This window comes from Nesoenas mayeri (genome assembly GCF_963082525.1).
Source record: "Nesoenas mayeri genome assembly, chromosome: 4".
Lineage (NCBI taxonomy): Eukaryota > Metazoa > Chordata > Aves > Columbiformes > Columbidae > Nesoenas > Nesoenas mayeri.
In genome coordinates, this window is record NC_137540.1 from 72,179,054 (window position 1) to 72,193,565 (window position 14,512).

Below are 14,512 nucleotides of genomic sequence, written 5' to 3' on the forward strand. Positions count from 1 at the left end.
TACCTGATAGGAATATATAGCTCACATAAGTATAAATTCCTTATGTATAGCCAAGGTCAGGTTTCCAAATGCTAAGTGTTTAGTGTTTATATTATCTACTTTATTATAATCATTAAGTACCCTAATGTATTTAAACCTTAGTCATAGAAAATGAACATAGAATACCCATCTCAACTGAAATTTCACAATTTTCTGGTGAAATTGGTATGAGAACAATATCAAAATACTTTTCAAGAAGAAATTTCAGAGTTTCTTTTTGAGTATACAAAAATGACCTTAACACCATGTTTTCTTGCAGTAATTTCAAGCTGTGCCATTTCAGTAATTCAAAAGGTACATATAAACAGTAAAATGGTAGTTTGATCATATAATTGCATATTACATTTAAATAGTAGCATTTTTATGATATTTGTGGTTATTTTCATGTTGCTTGCTATTGCAAAGGGACATCCAAATAAACTACTCCTTATTAAGGCAGGGAGGCTTGTAATAAACATTTAATTGGGCTTTCTGAAAAATATTGAATATGGATTTTCATCAATAATTCTACTTCTTACTTAATGACTTCAAGCTGAACATATCTTTTTAGAAAGACATTTAGTCTTGATTTAGCAATTCCCAAATGAAAAAGAATTTACCATGAGCCTCAGTAATTTGTTCCAATGGTTAATTATCATGCCTTAAATATGTACATCTTATTTTCAGCTTGCATGAGGTTTATTCATATATTAATTGTATATTTGATTGTAATTCATCCTATCTTAGCTAGTTAAATGCATTGCACTTGTTTGTTTTTTTTTTTTTTCTTAATTCCCTGATTGGATGGCATCTTTAAATAACCAACTTAGCATGAATTATGAAGTTTTACAATCAATTATACAAATGCAAAATTCAGGAATTGAACTTCAGCTGAACCACCCACAGATCGTTTGCTCTGCAGTAGCCCTCCAGTTTTTTAATATGTGCAGGAAGGAAATGTCAAAGAAACCTCACCACAACGTGGCTTTATTCAAGCATAACGATTTCTTACTGTTTCTTTTCCTACTGGTTTACTCAAAAAAGCACAGAAATGCCCGCAATGTGCAGGGAGCAGGGCCTGTGAGCACTGAGTTGTGCTCATCTGCTTAAGACTGGTGGAGTCTACTGCTGGATTATATCCCTTAAACATTTTATTATATTGCTGGCTAGAAGTATCATATTGTGAGATGACCATATTTTGTGATGCTCTTACATCTTTTGGGAAGGGATCAGTGGGTTTCGTGGCACTATGTTGTACCAAGTGATGTGGAATAGGACCAAATATTTCTATGGCAGATTTCTTGCCACTGCAATAGCCTTATCGCCTGTTCCTTTACTATGGTGTCTGCAGAGGTTTACAGCTCTTTGATAACATCTACATATTCATTTTGGTGGTTTGAAATGACCTCTGTGAGTCCATGCAGAAATATGCTTAATCAAAATAGCCCCACTAGAGTACTGATCAATGTCCTGGCTTACTCTATTTGAATATATTATGATTTTTTAAAAAATATTTTTTAAATTTCTGCTTAGAACTGGTTTCCATAGATTGCTCAATGTTATACACACTCCTTTCTGGCTGAAGAAGATCCATATGAGATACATCTATGGTTTTATTGAAAACTTACTTAAATATTGCAACAACAAAAGGACAATCAGCTGAGAAAGCTCCTCCAGCTTCAGTGAGATCAGTTTTCTTTGTGTTCTTGGAGCAGAATGACAGAAAAATCAGGATTTTCTTATAGTGGATACCATATTATACAGATGCTCAGATAGTAGGGACAACCAAATTTCAGATAAATTGATTGAGAGATGGATTGCGGAGCACAAATCTTGAATTAATTTCTCTCTTAAATAGGCAGTTCTCCAGAAGGTTCCTCAATCAGTTATCTTTGAAATACTGTGATAATGGTGTAGTTTCCAGACATTGTTAACTCTGAAACCTAATAGTGGCATTTAAAATATTTTGATTGCCATTACTTTATAGGCCTCGATTGGGAAGTCAGAGAGTGAAATAGTTGGGCATATGCATAGGTTCCTACAGCTGATGTCAATATGACTTCAGTTCATTTGAAGTGTGTTCTGAATAAGTATGAAGCATCCAGAGGGCTTTCCTGACTTGGGAAATAAACCCTGATATGGGATTTGGGAAATAGGCCCTTATACAGATAGATAATATAGACATAATATAGACATCTGAGATAAAAATAGCATCTTTTTTCTGGCTTCTTTTCATTACTAAAAAGAGAACCTAAGGTGAGATACTCATATGTAAATGAAATGAGATGAATTTTTATCCGTGTTCTATGTGCACAATTTGATTGTTAGAAAAGAATCAGAGAAAGGAAAAAAAATTCAATGAATGTAGATGAAACTTGAAAAAAAGACTAACATTCTCATTGAAATGTTAACCTTCATTGAGATGTGTGTAATTCCATCAGTATTCCCCAGATTCGTCTTGCTTTTCAACCAAATGTTTTATGAAGCAAATGATTCACTAGTCAATTTAATTCTCATTGGCATAACGGGATTTGGAGAGGGTTGGAAAGGCTGCATGCTGTGGGGGCCAAGGTGGCACTAGAAGTGGGACAACGTTCTGTATTGAATTTGGCAGGATCATAAAGCAGGGAATAAGAGGATGAAGATTAACCAAAGAGAATCTGGTGTCAAGGAAGAGCAGAAAGGCAAGGAGAGGATCCCAGGCATGCTGGGTGGGAGGCATCTGCTACAGCTTATGTACCCAAAAGGTGAATCTCTATGATAGAGCTGACCTCCATCAGCTTTCCTGCAGTCAATGGGAATAAATACGTGACCCCAGGAAACAATGCTTCTACGATAATGTTTATTGTTTTATGTGTCAGCCTGTCTTCACTGGCTACTAAAGACAGCCTGGTGTGATTACTTCGAGGGTAGATGAATCCCCTATCCCTAGTATAGCCCACATTTTCTCCAAAAAGATGATGTGGAAAGATCACCTGATCTGTCTAATCTATTTTTAATGACCTGCTAAGAAAGGATTTCTGTGTTTGCACACAGCAATCTGCAAAGAGTTCTCCTGTTATCTAACTTTGCTGTTGGACAGCAACTGGGTTGCACTTTGCACTGGATTACATGAGAGGCCACACAAGATGACCAGTCACACCTTTTTTTATTACGTTGCCACACCTGTGCTCCTTTTCTTGCCTAAATAACCTCAATTCATTTAATCTTCCCATGAACTTTCTTTGAACTTTGAATCCCATTTCTTTGTTCCATGATCTGGGACAATTCATGGTCCTCAATTCATTATAAACTCAATTTCCATAGTTCTGTCAGCTCTCCAGCCTCACTTGACTTACTACAGCAGACACTGATGAGATCCTGCCAGGGCTCCAGCCTAGGGAAGAACAGAAAACCTGAGTGTAACATTATTACAGGAACATTTTCCATAATCCAAAGTTGTATTTTTCTACCATTAGCTACAGGCATCTTTCTCTCACCTGCTCCCACAGGACTACATCCTGAGGTGAGCAAGTGTGTTACCGTGAGAACAGACTTCACAGAGCTGCAATCTGAAGAGCGTCAGGAGAAATGCCTTGGATCCTCTTCTAGTAAGCAAAGTGGCCAAGAGATAAATGTAACGAAGCACCACATAGAAATGCTTGATTATTAGTGCAGGCTACGAGACACACATATGTAATACAGGCAGTAAATTGGGTTAATGGGTGTAAAAAAAGTTTAATGTTCAGAGGGGAGAAAAGGGTTGTAAATTGCGCGGTGAGGGGGTAATTTTACATGTCAGAATATAAATTCCCCACACTCTCTCTGGGGAGAGGTCACTGTTAAGATCCCCAGATTCTTCAAATACACAAGATCTAGCCGAGACTAGTACTTTTTGTCAGGCATTGGAACAGGCTGCCCAGGGAACTGGTGGAGTCACCATCCCTGGAGGGGTTTAAAAGACATCTAGATGAGGTTCTTAGGGATGTGGTTTAGAGGTGGACTTTACAGTCCTAGCTTAGTGGATGAACTTGATCTTAAAGGTCTTTTCTAATCAAAATGACTTTGTGATTCTATGTTTCTATGTGTTTCCTAACCTGGATCCAGGGGAGCTGGGGGGTAGAAGAGACCATACATCCCATTCCGTGGTTAGAAATCTTAAGTAAATGCTTAGTTTGGTTCCTGAAGGAAAGTTGTACATACTCTGGATAAGCCTGTTACTAATCAGGGGTTACTTAGTGAGTAAGAGCCGCAGTATACAGATGTGTGATGGCCAGTTGTCTGAAATGGGTCAGGTTTCTGTGCCTCAAGGCACCTGAAATCTGGAGATAGGACACTGAACAGGATTTATGTGTGTCACTAATTGCACCAAAAATGTCTAAAGCTCCTGGGTAGCGTGTCCTGCTGATGCATTCAGGCTTACTGCATTGCAAAGCTGGAGTCAAGAAGAAGTTCCAGCCTAACTAGTGTGATTACTGTGGTGTTTTTTTTTACCTCCTGCTATAACACAGGGCATGGTCTGCTTCCCAAGGCATTGTCTGGGCATTTCCTTGCTCTGGGAACAAGAAAAATACTCTTCACCTTTTCTATTCATCTCCTGTGCTGCTTTTGCAGCGTGGGAGACTAAATGTCTTGTGCTTGGAACACCCTTAGGTGATTGCTCTTGCGAGGAAGAGGTTTCAGAGACAGACAGGGACTCTTCTGGTGTTCTGTTCTTTTATTATTCACTTATACTGTCATCTTTGCTTGGATGTTCAAGCTGGAGCTAATCAGAATCCTATCTCAGTCCCAAGAAGCCTCCTTTAGCAGTAGATTAACCTGTGATTTGCACTTCCCACCAGCTTTTTGGTATGTTCAACATCTTTCTCTACTGCAGTTATCTTCCAGAGCCCTGGTTTCTCTGATTACTTGCTCTGACCCTGTTTCCAGAATCTGGGGAAAGGAGATGTGTGGAAGTGTCTAATCTAGCGTATCTCTCTCCACGGTTGAACCAGGTCACCATAAATTAGTTGACAAGATGTTTTCCCCAAGTTTCTGCTTTCCCAAGCCCCTGTCATAGCAGCGTGATGGGGCCCATCTAAGTGACATTGGATGTGTTTGGTTTTTTTTCCAGATTACCTTATAGCCTTTTATTAGGTCAGGATACAAGGCTTCCTTAAAAAGAGAAACTTGGAAACATTCAGAGTGATAAAGGGCTAAGTTTAATTCTGTTAACTCATATGTGGTAACTGGTACAGAATCAAGTAGATCATGACCTTATTTCTGATGTTAACAAAAATTTGTTGAGCATATGACCTTCACGTTCAACGCCTAAAAAGAAGCATCTTTTTATTTTCTATGCATTTACATTTCACTTTTAAAATTGCATTTAGGTTTCTATTGATTGCTGTTTGATACATCACGTTTGTGTAGTTCATGTTGAATTCCTCATTTGACTAAGTATTTGCTCGCATCAGCGTGCGCCTTATTCTATTTTAATTGAATGCCTGGCAAAGTAAGTGTTCTTCAGTCACAAGTAGATATTCATCAACGATATGAGTAAAAAGACTAGATGCCCTAGGATGTTTTCTTTATTGATTACAGTGAATGTAATTTAGATGAATGGAAATACATAAAGATCTAGGAAAAAAGACGGTTACAAATTAAGACAGAAAGACTAACAGCAGTCTGGAGTTAACAGCACGTTCTCGGCACAGGTTTTATTCTTCTATTAATAAATTGGGCATTGAACAACAAGACCTCTCCTGAATCTTTTGAGCTTTGCTTACATAGCTTTCAATATTTTCTACCTGGATCAGGTCATCATAATTGGAACAACCTGTGGCTCACGTGTTTGTAAAATCCTCTCTGACTATTCTTCCTTTTCCTGGGAGTGGAGAAATGAGAACATAAGATTATTTTCTGCAGCTCTTGCATATTGGAACTCATCTGGGCCATGGTGACTTAGGAATTGCCTGGAGAGAGGATGATGCTCCCCTTTGCACTTCCACCAGCTGCAAGGTACAGTGGTTATCTTAGAGAATCAATTGGATTAGCAAAACACCAGCTCACAGGATCACTTTCTTAACAGGAAGGAAAGAGAACAGAAATATTACTTGGAAATAAACAGTCCAAAAAATTCGGAGGAAATAATGACTGCTTCAGTTCACTATACTGATATGGCCAGATCCAAGCTAAATATACTTTCTGATTTTCTTTCAAAATAGTGTCACAGATCTTAACCTCCGTATTCGGGCCTTTCATCTGACTCTGTCTTGCTCTCTCTCAGGGATGTCAATGTGTATATCAAACAACACGAACAATAAGAGAAATAAAATTCCAGGGTAAACGCCTGAGAAATTTATTACTGATGTGCTGGCATGCACCCTTCCACCACCACCACGGCTGTTCACATTAGGGATGAGCCTCTTTAAGTTAAAATTGCATTTTACAGCAAGACTTTGATATTTGTGAAATCCATAGGAATGGCTACTGCTTTCCTTCCATGAAGGTCAAACCAATGTTTTTAATTATTGCAGGTTATAACAGCTATGGCCGGGTTGGGTGAACACCCAAATATACCACACACGTTTACTTCAGTTTATAAAGAAACTTAATTTGCCTGTTTCCAATCTTTTGTTTACTTTCTATGAATACCTTAGTGAATCAACTTTTTCTCAAAATTCTCATTTTTAATTTGAAGAGCATGTTTCAATTGCAAACTAAGCACACTACCACCTGCATTTATGTTGTCCCTGGAGAGGACCCTGTGCAGGAATGTTATTGGAAGTACTGCTGAGCACCAAGGTGCATTTGAAGACTCAAGCCCAGAGGACCCGGCAGTGCAAAAGCCTTCATACCTCTAAATGTAGGTGCTGTAGCTGGTTCCTCAGTGTAATGCAGATGCAATTTTACCGATCGATTAATGCGTAACTTAATAGTTACATAGAAATAGCACAGGCTCAGCAATAGAAGTGTACGTTAAGAATGCACCCAATGAGGAAGTTGAAGATCGTAATACCGTGTATTAATTGGTAAATAAACCCATGCACCATTCTGAATAATGGATAGTTTTCAGAATATGACATGCTGAAATTGGAAACAAGGCAAACTGCTCACTACACAGTATTTATGCTTGTCTACAGGATGGAAAAATGTGAGTGTTCAAATACAGAGGCAGGGAAAATTGGATGGGCTCCAGGGAGCTCATGATCCATGTATTTCATGAGATGAAACAGATGGATGAAGCAGACACATGGAGTGGGTAGGAGGAGGTAGGAGGATGTGTTAAAGGAAATGGCTTTGTAGAAGTAGCGGCACTTCATTTTCTAGCACAGTTCTCCCTATGGTATCAAAGAAGTCATTTAAGACCAAGGTTGGGCTTTAAAATAAACCCAACAAAACTCTGAACAGGTGTCTGGAGGAATTTTAAAAAGTGAGGAACTTGGGAACCCTAACAGAAACAATAGGGATTTGGGGATCTTTGTTCTTCTGACATTGCACCTAGAAATCTTTTTCAATGTCTTCTATCCAGATGTTCAAAAGAACAGAGTAACTGATTGAAATGGGTTTTAGAATTGAGCCCTACACTCCTGATGGTATGGAGTTTATGGCAATAAATCATTGCTTTTTATAAAGCCTTTGAAAATCTGTGAGAGAAAAGATGTAAGTTATAAGGTATTAAAGAAACAAAAAGACCCAACCCACTGTCACATGTACATACTTGTCATGCATACGTGACACAAACACACTTTTACATGTCCCTCTTCACATGACAAATGACACCGGCACCTCCAGAATTATTGCTGTACTTAATTACAAGAGATGATTTTGCATGAACTATTTCTATTCATTCTAGCTAGAAATGCCCTAAAAGGCTGGTTGGATGCCCAAGGCAAGGAATTATCTTTCAACTAGTCCTGCCTGTTAGAAAATAATTACCTTTTTCCACTCATTTTTTTCCCCAACTTCTTCCTCTAAACCAGCATAATGCAGAGGGCTACTAGTGCCCCATGCTTGTTTAGGTCCCAGGAATTGAGTGGTTGTTTAGAAGCAGAAAACAGAAGAAAAACCAACTATGTGAGCTTCTGATATGCACAAATCATCACAAATGATTTCACCTCTGGTTAGTTAATAAGGTAGAGTCTGACTCAGAGAGAGACGTGCAAGATGGATTCAGGTTCAGAGGTGTTGCCCAGTGTAATTAGAGAGGCCCTGGCATATCTAACACATCTGTCCAGGCTAATAAATATGACGTAAGACTAATGGGAGACCTGTGCCTTTCTAAAGTACTTGTTGGAGATCAGACATCATGCTCTGGAGACTCCTAAATCATATCAGACACTTGTTTCAGCAAGTAAATTGTGTTCTTCATCTGTAGTGACTGCAATGGGAATTCAGGCACACAGTGCATGTAAAAGACAGGCTGGCTATTAGGCTGGAAATGTTCTTCACCCAGAGGGTGCTGGACACTGGAACAGGCTCCCCAGGGAGGTGTCACAGCCCCAAGCCTGACAGTGTTCAAGAAGAGACTGGACAACACCCTCAGACACATGGTGTGACCTGTGGGGTTGTCACATGCAAGGACAGGAGTTGGACTCCATGATCCTTATGGGTCCCTTCCAACTCAAGGCATTCTATGATTCTAAGATTATGTTTGTGTGCCTTTAATGTGTGATCAGATCAGTCCTATCTGAACTGTGCACTTGTCCTTCTCCTCTCGCTCCGTCCACTTTTTCCCACGGCTCATTAGGGACCACAGCCCGCATAGTCCCTGTGAGCCGGGAATCGGCTGCGGAGGCAATTTGTCTCGCAGCACCCCTGGGAATGCAAGACCTCAGAGGTACAAACACATCACGCCTTAACAAATCACTGCAGCACTTTTCCATGGTCATGCTGTGGTTCACATGTTCATGCCACATTCCCATGTTCAGCAGCCGTGAAGCGAATTGACATGAGTCTGCATTCTCAGCTCCAGTACAGGACTCCACCTTCAGGTCCGTGGAAGGTAGCTTGATGGTCCTTTCATATCTGTTACCATGCAAACTCCCTGTCTGCTCCACAATGGTTTCGATATGTTTGACTGATTTTTGAGGGTTTTTTAATCCTTTCCTGCCTATTTACATAGTGTAGTCACTAACCATTACTAATAAAAAAAAATTGTTTCCCGAAACTCATTAGTTACCGACTATTCTTCGTCTTGCTTTGAAACTTCAGAGAGGAAGCTCTGCTGAAATGCCTACAGAAAAATCCCAAGAGGCAATGGGTAGAGGGGGGAGAGAAAGGACAGTAGATCATGTTTTTCTATTTCTGTTAAAACATGTTGCTCTCATTCAGAACAATGCACTTATGTCTGCATATGATTGAAGTAGGTTTGCAAACTCTTCACTCTAGCTGCTGCTCTGCCTCTTCCTTTCATCTTGCTGTTTGTCATGGATTCACTGTCTACATCTTGTCTTTTTTGACATTTTAGCTATCTCGGGGAGGCAACACTGGCACTTGCACATATCACCATAACAGAAATAAAAGCTTGAACGATCGAGATCTGAGACCTGCCTATTCCTGGGGCATTGCAATGCAACATCATGAAAGATGTAGCTTGGCTGGATCCTCAGGAGATCACAAGAAACCTGCAACCACAGCTCCTGAGAATAACTGAGCTGTTGAAGGCAGACAAACATCTATGCACTTTTTTTCTGGTGAAAAATCCTGTCAGTAATTGACTTTTTTTTTCTTTAAATGTGACTAAGATACAATTTTGTTTTCCAGTGGAGAAGTAATGTTTTATTTAATTTTTTTGTTTTGATTAATAGCCCTGGCCTGTCTAGATTGACACACACTTCACATAATGCAAGTGGAAACTCCCCGATGATTCTTTCCAGATTCCTAATTCAATTCATCAGCTCAGGATAAACTAAAACCTGTATATTTGGGTCAGATTCTCCACCATTCTGGATCAGCCAGCCAGGCTCTAATACAGTCAGTTAAGCCATATCAGTCTACTTTAGCATGAAATTTGACCCAAAACTTCAGACCGAGACATACTAAATACAATTCGTTTTGTCAGTGCTAGTGAATACACGCTTCAGAGATCACCAGTAACCTTTGCAATTTAAACCTGCTTCAGGTTGCAGACTAGCTTCTGAGTTGAAGTCTGCTCTCCGTCTCTTAGTGCCAGAATAAAAAATATCCAACAGGTATAATGCACTGGGAGCAATTTCTTTCTGCTTGCGTAACCCATCTGCTGGAGCTAATGCATTTCCCACATATTTTATAACCAACAAATAAATTATATCAGAACTAATCCAATGTATCAAACCGTTTTGGATATATTTACATGAATATCTGGCTACTAATTTCCAAGTACATTAGGGAGGGAAAGCAAAAAAAGAGACACTGTTTAACATGTACATTTAACATGAGATACTGTCATGACAGGTCATGCGTACAGTAAATACCATCCCCAGCTGTAAGAGATTTCAGCAGCTGTAAAACCAAGCACAGCACCTGCTAATTCATCGCCAGGCTCTGTCCTTGGAGGCAGCTGGCTCAGGATACTCAGGTTTATCAGTCTGCTATGCGGGCTGAGTTCATGTCAGACACAAAGGATGCTCACAGTTTTAAAGCCCTGCAGCTCAGTCCCCCCAGCTGCAGGAATGACGTGCTGCTGGTATCACCGTAGGGTTCTGAAAAATACCTAAAAATACAATATGTTCCCTCTCCAGTTGACAGAAGTGATTCAGCCCCTCAGGCGCTCTTAAAATCCCCCACCAGCGCAGTTGTGGGGTTGCAGCAGGCGCCGATGCCCAGGCAGGCAGCAATCGTTTTTAATTTGGGGGTTGACAACCTGATGTTAGGGCTGCAAGAACAAAGAAAGAAGGCTGAACATATCAAACCAGAGACATTCCTCCTGAGGTGTGGAAAAATAATAGCTTGACATTTTTAAGTGTCAATAGCCGTAGCAGACAGAGGGCTGAAGGGGACAGCAGGAGAATACAAGGCTGCTTTCTCTGCTTTGTTTATGCACAGTAACCTTCTTCTAATTCCAGCTGCACATACATTTTCTTCTGATCATAAGGTATCGAAAATTACATGAAAGAACACACCCACCAAACCCTCCCATCCCTCCTTGATTTGCTTAATGAGGTCATTAAAAAGATGCATGAAAGGCTTGCAAACAAACGCTGAATTTTTATACTGCAGTGGCAATATCAAAGTGGCCTGAGCTTAGGGAAAGGCTATCAGGGAAGCCAGTGTACTTATTACATCTTTGAAACAGATTTTCACCCCTTTTGCTGCTATACTGAAGACACTTCAAGGTAACATGTATGTGTTGAGGAGAAGAAATGGCCTAGTGAAATCTTTCCTTTCACAGCACAGCGGTACCCCATTTTCTGCTGAGATTATCTCCTCTGTTCTGCATCAGGGAGCACCTTCCCAAGAGGGAGAGATGATGCCTCCAGCCCTTCTCAGGCAACAGTCTCCAGGGCAGCAGTAGGACCTGTTACATCTCAAAGCTTTGTGGCCTGCACCCTGCACACATGTGAGCTTTTATGTCTAAATCCACAGTTCAGGGAATAAGCAAAAAAAAATCTAGAAAACCTGTGGCATGGGGAGGTGGAGTCTCAGTTCTAGACCTTGAGGTTGAAACATTTTAAGATTTCAAAGAACCTCTGTTTTTATATGCCCCAGCTCAGACACTTGTAGAGAGCTGATCTCTTTCTGCAGAATTTTATGGGCATTTGCTCACTGGGAATAACTTTGTTTTGTTTGTCTAGTTTCTGACCTATTAGTGTCCTAAAGCATGGAAACAGGAAGATTACAGCACTGTGAACGTGCAGGAATTGGCAGTTTCTGCAGATGAAATTGTCTGCAATGCCACATTTTGCGTGTACATGAGAACAGAGTTAAGAATTAAGAAAAAATTGATCTCATGGGTAAATGTAATATAAACCAAAGGCACATGCTGAATTTTGTATGTGTCAGGGAAGTTTTTTTTGTGTGTGTCACTCCCTTTCTCAGCTATCATCAGAACCAAAATAAATGGATCAACATACCTGCAAGGATTTACCACTCATGACTCTTACACTTGGATCCCCTTTCCCTCCAGACCTCCAGCCATGACATTTCCAGCTTGCAGCCCTTTTCCACACACATCACACCAGCACATCACAGCAGCTAGAGACACAGAAATAACCCTCACTGCCTGCATAGAAGCAAAGCACATGAGCATTTGAACTGTCTTTGCTCTTATTTGGAGAATTAGAATTTTCTCTAATTTTCTACTGGGAAATAAATACAAGTCATCCTGCCCAAAGCCATGTTAAATGCACAATAGCTCTGACATTGCTGTTGTGCACTCAGCTGCCACATGAGTCACTGCTGTCTCTTGACTCAGAGTTTTCCTCATTAAAAGCTGAAAAACAAGCACAAGGGGAGAGAAGAAAGAGAGGGAGAGGTGGACTTTCTGGGCTTCTCTCAGAACTGAAATTAAAACTGTGCATTTCTTAAAAGACAGTGATCCCTCCACCTCCAGTCCCTTTCTAATGATCAACACTTTCTGTAGCTCAAAGGATGTCCTCCTTCTCTCATCTGCTTCAGAAATGGAACAAATAATCAGCTCAAGCCATGACAAAAATCGTGCCTGATAGCTGATTGATTTTCACAAATATTTTGCCTCATTTACTGAATTGACTGAGTAGTTCTTACAAATCACTGCATCAGTGTCCTCATGAATTTGTGCAGTGCTCAGAGCAGAAGGATCCTGATTATGATTGAGATCCCCAGAAGCTGCATGTAGAGACCAGTTAGATCTAACAATCAGATTGTTATTTCCATATTGTCCCTCCTTCAATGAAACTGTTATTCAGGCATGTCAGGAGACCTTATTGCAGCCTTTCAGTACTTAGAAGGGGTTAACAAGAAAGATGGGGACAGACTTTTCAGCAGGGCCTGTCATGAAAGGACAAGTGGTGATGGTTTTAAACAAAAAGATTCAGGCCAAACATAAAAAGACATTTTTTACAGTGAGGGTGGTGAGAGCCTGGCCCAGGTTGCCCAGAGAGGTGGTGGATGAACCATCCCTGGAGACATCCCAGGCCAGGCTGGACGGGGCTCTGAGCAACCTGAGCTGGTGAAGATGTCCCCGGGTGAGCTCTGAAGATCCTATCCAACCCAAACTATTGTATGATTCTATGTTTATATGATTCTTTGATTCTATGATCCTATGTTCAGTAGCTTTGAAACTATGCTGGATAACTTCTTAACTGGAGAAAAAGGTGATATTCCCTGTGATGAGCACTAATTTAATGTAGATGATAAATACTTTGCTCAGGTATATGCACTCCATCTCTAAGTGATCATATTTCATTGAAAATGCACCAGTGTTTAACATGTCTCTGACTTTTTCTTTTGCCTTGGAAGGGGAATGGGGGAAATAGTTTTGTCTTTTAGACTTTGCTGCTTCTTATTGATAAATGTCTTCTGTATTTCCATACTTTAAAGAAATGCTCTTGTCCTTGATGAATAGCACTTTTAGGCCCAGAATCAATTCAAACCTTTTCCATCCCAGTGCTTGAAATTCTTGTGAGGATTTTCCAATTTCCATAGTCTTGCTCGTTGTTATGTGACTGCATCACCATTAGCAGTGAAATCAATCTTGATTTACATTTTGCTCTTGTCCAGATGCGGAGAGCGGCAGCTCTTCAATGCTTAGTTAGTGGACTTTGCACCAAATACATTTTTGGAAGATTTAGTAGCCTAGTGACATAAAATCTGGAAAGTTATTATACACTTTGACACATAATGTGCTATGCTATATGTTAAGGCTATTCCATCCTTGTAAAATACATTGACTGTGGTTCTTGGTATTATTTTCCTTCCCATTTTTATTCTCTATTTCCAGATTGTAATTCTACAGCTGCTTAACAAAATGAACTCTTTATTCTCCAGTTTTTCTTGGCATGCACAACAAAAAGACTCTGAAGTCCTAGAAGAAAGACAGGGAAACATACTAATACATTTTTTGAAGGAAAATGTCTTCCCTGTGCTAACAGGTAAACAATATTCCAGGCAGTAATTAAAGAAAAGCAAATGCTTTGAAACCATGCTCAACCTAGGTATTGCCCTGCCATGTTCAGATTGCTATTCCCAAACAAATCCGCTCAGATTTTAGCAGGAAAACACATTACAGTGATTTCTAATTATATCTAGCTTTTACTAATGCCTCGAGTACGTCTTTGGTCTGGCCTTACCCTTGCAGCATAAGATGGAGTATCTCTCAGTAAACCCAACCACTTGCAATGTGGTACATGAAACAATACCTGAACATCCTGCACAGTGCTGGCCCTCAGCCAGGAGCTGGAAACAAAGACCATTTCAGGAATCAGCAGCAGAAGAAAAAAAACGACAAAACAAATTAATTTTGCACAAGTCATTTGAAATATTAATTAAGAAACATAGTTCAGTAGTACAAATAGAAATACATCTGCAGTGTAATGTTTATAAAGGCAGAAGAAAGAATACTGACTTTTAAAAA